This window comes from Thermobia domestica, chromosome 1 (assembly GCF_964235325.1).
Source record: "Thermobia domestica chromosome 1, izTheDome1.hap1.1, whole genome shotgun sequence".
NCBI lineage: Eukaryota > Metazoa > Arthropoda > Insecta > Zygentoma > Lepismatidae > Thermobia > Thermobia domestica.
This window is the reverse complement of record NC_137454.1, coordinates 172,354,453-172,366,753: the sequence shown is the minus strand read 5'-3', so window position 1 is coordinate 172,366,753 and position 12,301 is coordinate 172,354,453.

Below are 12,301 nucleotides of genomic sequence, written 5' to 3'. Positions count from 1 at the left end.
TAGCCAAAATTCAGCCATCGGTAAGTTGTAAAGTTTCGTCTAACCCATGAACATGCATAACCATTGTTTTCTTCAGTCCCAGTTCCCAAATATGGCTCTACTTGACTGTGACGTTATAAAAGTGTCTTAATATATATGTAGGTATAATGAAACTTCTTTTTGGTTAACGGGTGGACAAGTGATTTTGTGATCCATATTAAAATCCGTGCCTGATCAGGACCCAGTGTGATGTTAAACAGGGTCTGTGAAGTACACCTTGGAGAACATACAATTTCGAGTGATTTTTCATTACGAATTCAATCTAAGACATTCTACACAACAAGCTTCTAAAAACCTTAACAGTGAATTTGGACTACGAATAGCGAATAAATATACTATTCATCGTTGGTTTGTCAAATTTCGTTGCGGCGAAGCATAAGCCCCTTGAGCACTGACCAACATCATGTTCGGATGAGCTCCTTAGGAACACCGTGGAAGCAGACCCTCAGAAAAGTGTTAATGCAGTTGCAAACGAGTTAGATGTATAACATATCACCGTTGTTCGGGGTTCGATAAATTTTCGGCTGTTCTCTGGGTATAAGGAATAACTGAAAAAATCTCAGTTTTGGTGACAACGGGATCTGCTATGAAAGTCATAAACAGTCAGGAACGGTCATGACAAAAGCCATATGACAGTTCTAACATAGAAAAGGCTATTCGGCCGGGGTCCACATTGCCCATAGATAATGTATTGAGGAGCTGGCAATCTCAAAAACACAATTGAACACAATGGCCGCCATGTTGGATACCGCTTTCTTGAATACCACTTTAATCTTTTAAATACGAAGAACGCGATGTGACACATGTTAAATATGCTGCTCTTCACAGAATACCGGTGACCGTTTTGTCCGATCCTAACCGTCTACCAATTATGCTCTCTTTTGTGTTTACAAGTATCACTGATTAAGCAATGATGCTGACTGTTTTGTTCTATCACTAACCCTTTACTAATTGACTTGTTTTACCTGACAACAATGTCACTGGCAACTGAGGAAAGTGTGGAGATAGTCTTGATGTGTAAAAATTGTAACTCGCGTATATCAGCTGCGTAGTTAAGTGTGCTTCATCCCGATAAGGAGCTAATTTCCACAATAGTGTGTTAAAAATCTCATCAGCAGATTCCGCGAGACGAGGTCTGTGTCCGATAAGCTTTGCAGTGGTAGTCTGAAATCCTCTACAGGCGCTTGATGTGGTTCTGTGAAACCAAGTCCACAAGATATCGATGCTGTCTGTTCGACACTTTGACGAACGAAATATTAACAACTGTCTCAAACATTGCCAATTGGTGACATGTTTGGTCCCGTGCAAACCAAAGAAGCAGCAATACCCATCGTCTCTCGAAGAAAGCCTTCTTGTTGCCAGAAACTGGTTGCAGAGTATAGTCCTTTCGAAATATATCATCTGCAGTTGTCTCAAGACCTCGACCTTTAGAGCTTCCCTGATGAGATTATCTTCAATGGATAGCAGCCAAGATCACGTATTGCACTTAATTTCACCACATCATTACACATACAATTCGCTATAACTATAACGCTCGACACTGCATGCTGACAGATGCCGTTCATCACTATAAGATTTAAAGCGTTTTCAGCCACTCTGTGAATGACATCGAACAATCCGTCACGGCAATACAAATGTCTTTCATGCCAAGTTGTGGTCAAATTCCATGGTCCATATCCGAGCATCGCTACGTACGTTTATTCACACACATATAATTGTTGTAGTGACGTGCTGTACGTTCACTAATATCGCAGTACGAAAAGCTGCTTTCCCATGTGATGTCCATGCGGCTGTTGGAAAGTTATCTTTTTATGTTGCACCATTTGACGTCTAGAGGCATCGCAACGTTGATACGAACGTTTTCTGTTTCTTTGTTCATTCTTCATTACTCGAGTGCTGAGTAAACAGCTCTTTGGTGATACTATTCCACGCAACGAACCGATGGTTCTGCTGGATCTACGTCTACTCTATCTTGATGAAATTGTAATCGTTCGCATACCATACAAATTCTCAGAGTTTGGACCCATTCCCGATTTTCCTTTTTTTGGTCGAGAACCCGTGTGTATGTGATACTAGTGAAAACAATTGAAGAGTTGATATAAGAAAACGTGCAGGAGCTACATTTGCATTCAAATACCACAATTTTTCTTCTACCTTCACTTCTTTACTGCAGCTATAAACTTAAAACAACTCAGTTCTAAGAAACAGATAAATACCAACATCATTTTTTTTCTTTTTCTGGAAAATTCCGGTTTTCGGTATCAACCCTTCAGTAAATTTTAAGCAGCATCACAACTTTTAATTTGAGTAAGTCATCCACAATTTTCCTTGAATGTAAATAGTAATTTTAAGTATTAAATTATTTAGCACGCTGTTCCTCAGAGAGGCTATTTGTTTGGGGTTATCAGTTTTATCTTTGCTCGTGCTTTATCTCCCAATGGGTAGGTGCACTCATGTCCAAAATAATTGTCGCATATCTATAACTGTCGTGTTGTGCGAATTTAATTGGATAATGATATCGCAAGGTTAGTATGTGTATAATCGGCAGAGACATATGCGTGGTAAATTTCATGTCAAAAGAGCTGTAAATAAGAACAATATAACGAAAAAAAAAACTTTTCTTGTCCATTTTGCAACATTTTGCTGTGCTCATTCTAATTTTCGTATTTATAATTCTTTTCTATAAAACTTACCGGATATATACATTTCCCGATTATACACATAGTAACAGTATTAAAAGTACCCTGCGATATCTTTATGCAATTATATTCGCACAACAAAACTATTATAGATATGCGACAATCATTTTGAACATGAGTGTACACCTTGTCTCAAAAAGGTTGAGCGCATTCTTTATTGCTGTTTCGAGGCAAAAATTTTCTAAGTCCAACTTCGGGTATCTTCGGGAAAAAGTAAACCAGGTTCGAACCTCGAAGCCAACCTTTGCAATCGGGAAAAATCTTGCAGATGTGTTTTTCTTCTTTTAAATATAATAAGACTTGTTACCAATTATATATAAAAAAGCAACATTGATTGAAATACTTAATGATACAATATTTCGAAACTGTATTAATGCCAGCACATGCTTGTTTGTCATTTTGCTCTCCATATTTAATGGAATATTTAGATACGTAAACGAATCTTTCCATATGTAAAAGAATGGTTAAAGTTAAGACATAGAACATTATTCTCTCCTGAGTACTAAAATAAAAGTCAAAGTAGAACAAAAACAGCGTTTGCAGTGGATATGAATGTAATTATTATCTTAAATACCGCTATATATCGCTAGAAGTATTATTCGTGGAGCGCTTGTGATAGCTCAGTGGTACGCCGTTGGATTTGAAATCATAAGGTCGAGGGTTCGATTCTCATCTGAGTCATTTTTTTTATGAAATTCTATTTTCCGCAATGCATGAAAAATTATATAAAATAATTACATTAAAATTCGTCAGTTGTATATATATAACATACAATCATTGCAGAACAAAGTGATTATTATGTTTAAAATATAACAGGTGTTCACAGTACGTTGGTATTCTATGATATATGTGAATGTTAAACACAAATTAAGAAAATAATATCATCGCAATGAATAAATTATGTAGTGTATTTATTTGGAGCTATTTGTCATCGGAAGTTACTTCTGAATTTTCTCATTACAGCAAGTGATTTACGCTTTCTGAAAGGTAAAGAGACTATTCTGGTATAAACAGAAATTATTATACAAACTCCAATCTTCGTTACAGACACAAAACTCCCGATCTCCAAAACTATGTAAACAGGAAATTTACGAACACGAAGTCATGTCTAAGAGACTTATTTATACTCGAGAAAGAAGGCAGAATAGGATTTCTTTCCAAAGGATTTCAGTTCAATAATCTGCAAGGCTTTTGTATATGGATGTGGTCCCTTTCTCTCCGCCAATATATATAAAGTAAAAGCGATCGATATTAGTGTCGAATCCATAGTTCTCGTTGTTGCAGAAATTAATAATTACAACTCCGAAAGCGTTATAAAGTCCAAATTTAACTCTCATCGTAAAGCTCCTTTGTGGTTAAGCGTATAGCGTACACGCTTTCGGTGTGGGAGACCCAGATTCGGCCCCCAGCGAGAGCTCATGTAGTTCGCGTTAATTAGTAGGTCTACGTCTTATATAGTCTCACTGCTGACGGGACGTTAAACTCAAAATCAATTCAATTGATTCAAAACCCATTATTATGGCGGGCGATAAAGGATGAAAAATAAAATGTCTCAAGTGACTGAGATTAGTGTCAAATCCATAGTTTGAGTTCGTGACACTGTTACAAACACAATGTCATTCAATGCCACGTTTTGGTATGAGCGACTATTCCTCCTGGATTTTGAATTTACAGGAGCAACATCAAAAGCATTGCTCACACAGCTCTAAATGTTTTGATGTATGTATACGTGTATATTCCAGCGAAACTCCGGAATGTCTGGAGCAAATTTTACCTACCATGGGAGACATATTACTTTCAATCTAAGGAAAAAAATATTGTGAAATTCAGATACCTCAAGGGATTGAAGTTGGAAGAGTGGCATGTAAAAATATTGTAAAATGACTGATTGTAGAGTGTTATCCATTGTTTTCTCGGTCGTTGAGATGAGTAGTGAGGCACTCAATGGCGTTATATCCAAATTCATCCCCATCTTTACAGGATGAGGGGCTTGGAGATATGATTAATAAAATGTAAAAACTTACTTAAATATTTGTCGAAGTAATAGTTTTCTGGGGTCGCGAAAGCGTTTCTAATAACTTTGGAATGTAGTTTGTAACCACTTCAAGATGGGCTCTTTAATCATATCAATTTCTCACCTTAAGAAGAAATTACCATCTCAACTAGTATATGTATCAAGCTAGCCTTCGCAATCGAGAAAAAATTGTGTAGATGTATGTTTCGTCTTTTAAATGATATACTAAATGTAAAATCAGAGATTGAGTTGGTCGGTGGGTCAAATGGGTCAAGATTTATGAGTGGGTCAGTGGATCGTAGGTCAGCAAGGCGTGACCCACTGCGAAACACGATCACTGTGACTCACACTGACCCATTGAGCCACCAACCCATTCTGCTCAGTACCTTCTAGATAGCATTTTCTGAACACTGGCAACTTTGTCTACGTTTTACTTTCAAGACCTCCATTTTTCTTCTTTTTTCATTTGGTTGTAATGAAGAAAGAAGTTCAGGCTCTTTTGGATTTTGATATTTCCAGTTGTAACAATGGCAATAGGACTTACTGCTTGGCTTTTGAGATGCAGGCTATGAGTTTTTAGAGAAGCTAACTACTGGAAAAAATTGGTTTATTACAAATATAACCTCTTAAGTCAGTAGAGAAAATGGCGTGGATAATGGATCAAACTTAATGACGATGTATTTTAGTGGGTCGGAGTTGGTCACAATGGTTCAGAGTTGTTTATAGTTGGTGGTGGGTCAGAGTGGGTCATGGTGGGTGAATGGGTCACGTTGGGTGTTGAGTCATTGTGGGTCACGATGTGTAGTGGGTCAGTATTTTGTGGATCAAGGTTTCATTGACCCACACCATCTCTTGTCAACATTGCACTAAAGAGGAGAGTTTCCGAAGGTGCGCGTCGGCGATTTTCTCAAATTTTGCACATAGATAGTACCCCACCAGAAAGCAATAAATCTCGAAACGGTTCACAGTACCATCTCACAGAACTCGAGATAGAGGGATTTGTTTGATTGGCTAAATTAAAACCTCAATAATTTATCCTTCTACAAGCGAGATTTTCTTCATCGATTCCGTGGCGAAGTCAGAAGAATATGCGGCAAGTAAACTTAAGGTTGAAGGTTCGTGCCCACCTTGGGATACTTGCTTTTCTCCCCTAGTGTTTTTTACACTCACCTGAATATAAACAAATCAAGCATATGGGCGATTTAACATATTTTGGGGGAGAAATTTTGTGGTTCGTTGGCGTTTCGTTGAGTCTCTGCCGCTGGTGGTATAATTTTCAAAACCGAAGTGGGGCCACCACGGATCGTAGCTGCGGGATCACCAACTTTTGGCGAAATGTCGCCAGTTGCGCATCGGTGGTCCACTGACGCTTACGACATGGGGGCTTGTATCTGAAAACTAAGATAATAAAGAAGCATGGTATCCATGAAGCCCGTTGACACTAATAAAAGTCTGAAACGATGAAACAGATGTCAACACCGGAAAACATGTATTTTATAATTTCAAAGGTACCCCGTGTCGAGGAAAAAGATTTGCCCCAAGGTTCCCCGGTGGGTCTCAGGAGGGGTGCAACTCAAAATTTGAAAATGGTAAGGGGAATCAAGTAGTATGTCATTTAAAAGTATTACTAAAATTTTTTTAAAAAATGGTAAGAGTCCCGAGTCTTTATGCTAACTTGTGCAAAATAGCGAGCGTTCAAGATGGTAATAAATCCTTCATTGAAAACTCCTTGACCACCTCTACAAATGTGAAACTGTGAAACTACCCAGAAGAGGTAAACACTTGTCTTACCATTGCAAAAGTATAATACACCAAGGTAAAACAAGAAGCGACCCATTATGGGTTTATTACATCACTAATATTAAATTCTACGTTCCACGATTGTGTCTTTAAGCTAAAGGACAGGGTGATTGCGAATTATGAAATTAATGGTAGAATATAGAATTGACCCACAACCAACTATGAACCACTCTGAACCATTGTGACCAACTCCGACCCACCAACGTAATCAACTCTGACCCATGATCCACGTCCTTCTCTCCATTGACTAAAGAGGTTACACTTGAAATAAAACAAGACTGTGAAATTTTCACTTATCGGAGTTTGAATTCCTACCGTCAATCGCTCAAGCACCGCTCTGTTACAAAACCGGTGGATCTGACCTTTACGATATACAATGGTAAAGTGTTTCTCATCTTCCAAATTAAGATGAATTTAAATTTATCATATATAATTATTTCTTTCTTGGCTTACATATACATTTCAGTAGAAAACAGGATGAAATTTGAAAGTATCAAATCAAGATAAAGTAGACCAACGTAAGAAGAAAAGAAAGAAAAACTAGTTTTCCATATAATTAAGCATGCCGTACTAATTTAAAATGCTCATGAAATTAAGCTTGGAATACAAATGTTATGTCTATTTTTCTCACAACTTTATGGTTTGATTGCCTTATGCTCTGAACGATCCATATATTAAACACCAGCTTCAGCAATTATTATATTAGAAAGCAGTGGGTATAAAATGCAAAGGACTGTAGTTTTCATTCCTCAATTAGTTTCTTAACTAATATCAATCGTTTTCGATAATTTTTACAAATCAACCCACCACCATTTTCCAATATATAGAAAATCCCCCCCCCCCGCTCATAAAATACATTTTTAAAAATGCCAGGACACGTTCTGTTTATTTTTAGTAAAGAGTTGTATACTGAATTTAAGCTCTCTAAGTTGAACGGCTTGTAAGATACTTAGTTTTTTGCAAAAATTCGGACACCTACTCCCCACTAAGGATATGTGTTATAATGAAAGTGATATGCGTATGATAACTTCCCAGTTGGGATTGGGGCCTGATTATATACCAAATGTCATTTCATTTGACTTTGCAATTTGACGGTGATAATCACGCAGACATAGTTACTTTCAGTTTTTTATACTAGGTATAATAATTCATATATTACAGGTGATTCAAAATTTTTTTCCAGCAGTTAGCTCCTCTAAAAGCTCATAGGCTGTATCTCAAAATTGAACTCCTATTGCTATTGCCACTCTTACAATTGCAAATATCAAAATCCAAAAATACCTGAGCTTTTTTCATTAGAAATGGAGATTCAGAAGAAGAAAAATGGAGATATTGAAAGTAAAACGTACACAAGCTCACCAGTGTTCAGAAGATGCTGTCTACAATGCGCAGAACAGAATGGGACGATGGGTAGTTGGGGGTCGTTTCGTCCAAAGGATTTTCGTCCAGAGACATTTAGCCCAAACACATTTGGTCCAGGGACATTTAGTCCAAAGGGCAGCTTCTCCAAAGAACATTTTGTCCAAAAGACAATTGGTCCAAAGGACATTTCGTCCAAAAGACATTTGGTCCAAAGGACATTTCGTCCAAAACACAATTGGTTTAAAGAACATTTCGTCCAAAAGCCAATTGGTCCAAAGGACATTTCGTCCAAAAGCCAATTGGTCCAAAGAACATTTCGTCCAAAGGATTTTCGTCCAGAGACATTTAGTCCAAACACATTTGGTCCAGGGACATTTCGTCCAAAACACAATTGGTGCTAAAGACAATTGGTCCAAAGAACATTTCGTCCAAAACACAATTGGTCCAAAAGATATTTGGTCCAAAGGGCATTTCGTCCAAAAGACAATTGGTCCAAGGGACATTTCGTCCAGGGATGTTTAGTTCAAAGCACATTTCGTCCAAAGAACATTTGGTCCGGTAACGCTTGGGGGTCAAGGGTTTGCTTCTATTAGAAGAGTAAAAGTGATGCATATAACATTATGACTCACAAGTAATACCTCCCAAGTGTAGCACTCCGATTTTGAAAAAAATAGGCAGGTAGATACTACACACAAAATAAACGAATACGTGTTTTTTTGCGGAAAAGTGGTTTTAGGGGGGCAAAAGGCCCTACTCAAAATTTTGAAAGTTGACGCCCGAAAGGCAAGAAGAGGTGGACCGAAGTGAACGAAATTGTGCACAGATATTGCAGACGTAAAATGAGGGAATACGTGTTTCGTATTTTACTGGAAAAAATGGTTACGTGGGGCACAGACCCCTCCAAATCTTTGATCACGAAATATCAAAAGTACTAATAACAGTATGTCAGATGTATGTAAAGAACATGAAGAATTGCAACGAAACTTTGAGTAGGAACAATACGCAAAAAATAAATAAATTCGTTTTTTTATTTTCTGCGAAAGAACGGTTTTAGGGGGCAAAAGCCCCCATCCAAAAGTTTGAAACTTGAGGCCCGAAAGGTCACAAGAAATGAACCAAAGTGAATGAAATTGTGCAGAGATATTGTAGACATAAAATCAGGGAATACTGGTTTCGTATTTTCCTGAAAAAAAGAAAAAGGTTTGGGTGGGACACAGACCCCTACAAAACTTTGATCGTGAAACATCAAAAGTGCGAATAACAGTATGTCAGAAGTGCTTAAAGGACATAAAGAATTGGAACGACATATTGTGTAGGGACAATACGCAAAAAATAAACTAATGCGAGTTTATTTTCTGAGGAAAAACGGTTTTAAGGGACAAAATCCCTCACCAAAAATTTTGAAATTTGAGGCCTAAAAGGCAAGAAGAAGTGTACAGAATTGAATGAAACTGTGCACAGATATTGTAGACGTAAATTGAGGTAATTGGGTTTCGTATTTTCCTTTAAAAAAAAACGGTTGCGTATATCACGGACCTTTTAAACTGTTGATTACGAAATGTCAAAAGTGCAAATAATTATACGTCAGAGGTTCTTAAAGAGTATGGAGAATTGCAACGAAACCTCGTATAGGGACAATTCGCAAAACAATAAACGAAACGTGTTTTAATTTGTGCGGAAAACAGTGTTGGGGCCTAGGGCTTCTCCGCAAAAAAGTAAATATTACCGTAATAGCACAGGAAGTAGTGGACCAAAGCAAATGAAATTGTGGGTAGACATTTTAGAGACCCTATGTAAAATAAGGTCTTTCGTGTTTCTGAAGTATCCCTATCCGTTTTGCTTCAAATTTGGCACATCAACAGCAAACAGGAAATTAATCGACACGTGTTTTTGTTTATGCGGAAAAACATTATAAGGGTTAAAGGTGCCTCCTGAAATGCTATAAAATACACTATACTGTTTGTGCTTGTTGTTGATCTGCCAAATTTGAAGAAATCAGATGGAGAAACTTGTGAAACACGAAAGGCCTTATTTTATGTATCCAATATCTACATACAATTTCATTCACTTCGGTCCACTTCTTCTTGGCTTTCGGGCTTCAACTTTCAAAACTTTGGGTGGGAGTTTTTGCACTTTATAACCCTTTTTTCGCAGAAAATAAAAAAACCCGTGTTCATTTATTTTTTGCATATTGTCCATACACAAAGTTTCGTTGCAATTCTTCATGTAAATTTAGGCACTTCTGACATACTGTTACTAGCACTTTTGATATTTCATGAGCAAAGGTTTGGAGGGGTCCGCGCACCACCCAATCATTCTTTCTAGATAAACACGAAACCCGTATTTCCTCATTTTTCGTCTACAATATTTGTGCACGATTTCATTCATTTCGGTCCACTTCTTCTTGCCTTTCGGGCGACAACTTTCAAAATTTTGGGTGGGGCTTTTGCCCCCTAAAACCGTTTTTCCGCAGAAAATAAAAAAAAGTATTTACTTATTTTATGTGTAGTATCTGCCTGCCAAATTTTTATCAAAATTGGAGTGTTACACTTGGGAAGTGTTACTTGTGTAGCTTCTTATTTCTAAAGGAAATTTTGAAATAGAGATTTATTCCGCAATTTTCTTTTCGAAAAAACAAATATATGTTGAGATATTCAGAAAAAACGTAAACGCCTGAAAACTAAATGGCCACCTTTCTTTGCTTTCATTAATAATTTTACAAAAATACAGTTTTAGCTTCGCAGAAATACAGTTGTAGCTTCGTTGGTTAAGGAATTCACCTCCCAAAATGATAAACAACCCTTTGAAGAGCATACTCGCTCTTCATTTGCGGACAACATTGCCTCCGCATGGTCATGTGAATCTTGTATTTGGTTTGAGACTTTGCAATGGATATCTTAAATGTACTGTGCTGTACCGAGAAAATTAATATGAAAGCAAAAGTATATACTATATTTGCATAAGGAGTAACACTGAAATAAAAATACAAGACAAGTTAACAATTCTGGTTTGTCATACAACTCACTAATTATGTAGAAACGTCTGCCGAAGTTACACACTATCAATAGTCTACAAATAGAAACCAGACTTGTGGTTAACCTGGAAAGATACGTATATTCTAAACGAAATGTTCCAACTTTCAACTTATATTTGTCAATCACTTTTCACAATGTTGCAGCCAAGAATGTGACTGTTTAAGAGTATTATCTTTGGACACTAAGAATATATTTCACACATGTGTATTTTTCTATTCTCAGTATTTCTTCAAAGATACTTGACACATAATTTTTCACTTTTCTAACACAAGGGTTTGAATACCTAATATTTAACTTACTCAAATTTAAACTCCATTAATTTTAGTTACCGGTATTATTTTAAAACTATTTCATTCACAACATGAAAATTTTAGATGTCATGTTAGTAGTTATTACAGCAACATACTTCACACTACAACCTTTCCCTCACTCCTGTTGTTCGGCCATGTTGTTTTCAGGCATTTACGTTTTTCTGAATATCTCAGCATTATTTGTTCTATCAAAATGAAAATTGCGGAATAAATCTCTATTTCAAATTTCCTTTAGAAATAAGAAGCTACTGAGTCATAATGTTATATGAATCACTTTTACTCTTCTAATAGAAACAAACCCTTGACCCCCAAGCGTTACCGGACCAAACGTTCCTTGGACGAAATGTGCTTTGAAATAAACATCCCTGGACGAAATGTCCTTTGGACCAATTCTCCTTTGGACGAAATGTCCTTTGGACCAATTGTATTTTGGACGAAATGTCATTTGGACGAATTGTCCTTTGGACCAAATGTCTTTGGATTAAATGTCTCTGGACGAAATGTTCTTTGGACGAAATATCTTTGGACTAAAAGGGTGGCCACCGGGTGGGCCAGTGTGAGTCACGGTGAGTGGTGTTTCGCAGTAGGTCACGTCCTTTTGACCCACGATCCACTGATCCACTCACAAATCTTGACCCATTTCACCCACTTACCAACCGACCCACTGACCCACTCCATCTTTGATTTTAACATGTCTTGTTTCATTTAAAAGACGAAACATACATCCACATAATTTTTTCATCAATTGCGAAGGTTGGTTTAATATCATAATTTTAATGATAATTTCTTCTTAAGGTGAGAAATTGATATGATTAAAAAGCCCATCTTGACGTGGGTACAAATTACCTTCCAAAGTTATTAGAAACGCTTTCTCACCCCGAAAACTATGAATTCGACAAATATTTACGTAATTTTTGAGATTTTATTTTTAGCTCTCCCAGGCCATCATCCTGTGAAGATGGGGATGAATTTGGATGTAATCTCCATTGGGAGCATCACTATCCATCTCAACGACCGAAAAAATTATGGATAAAACACTAA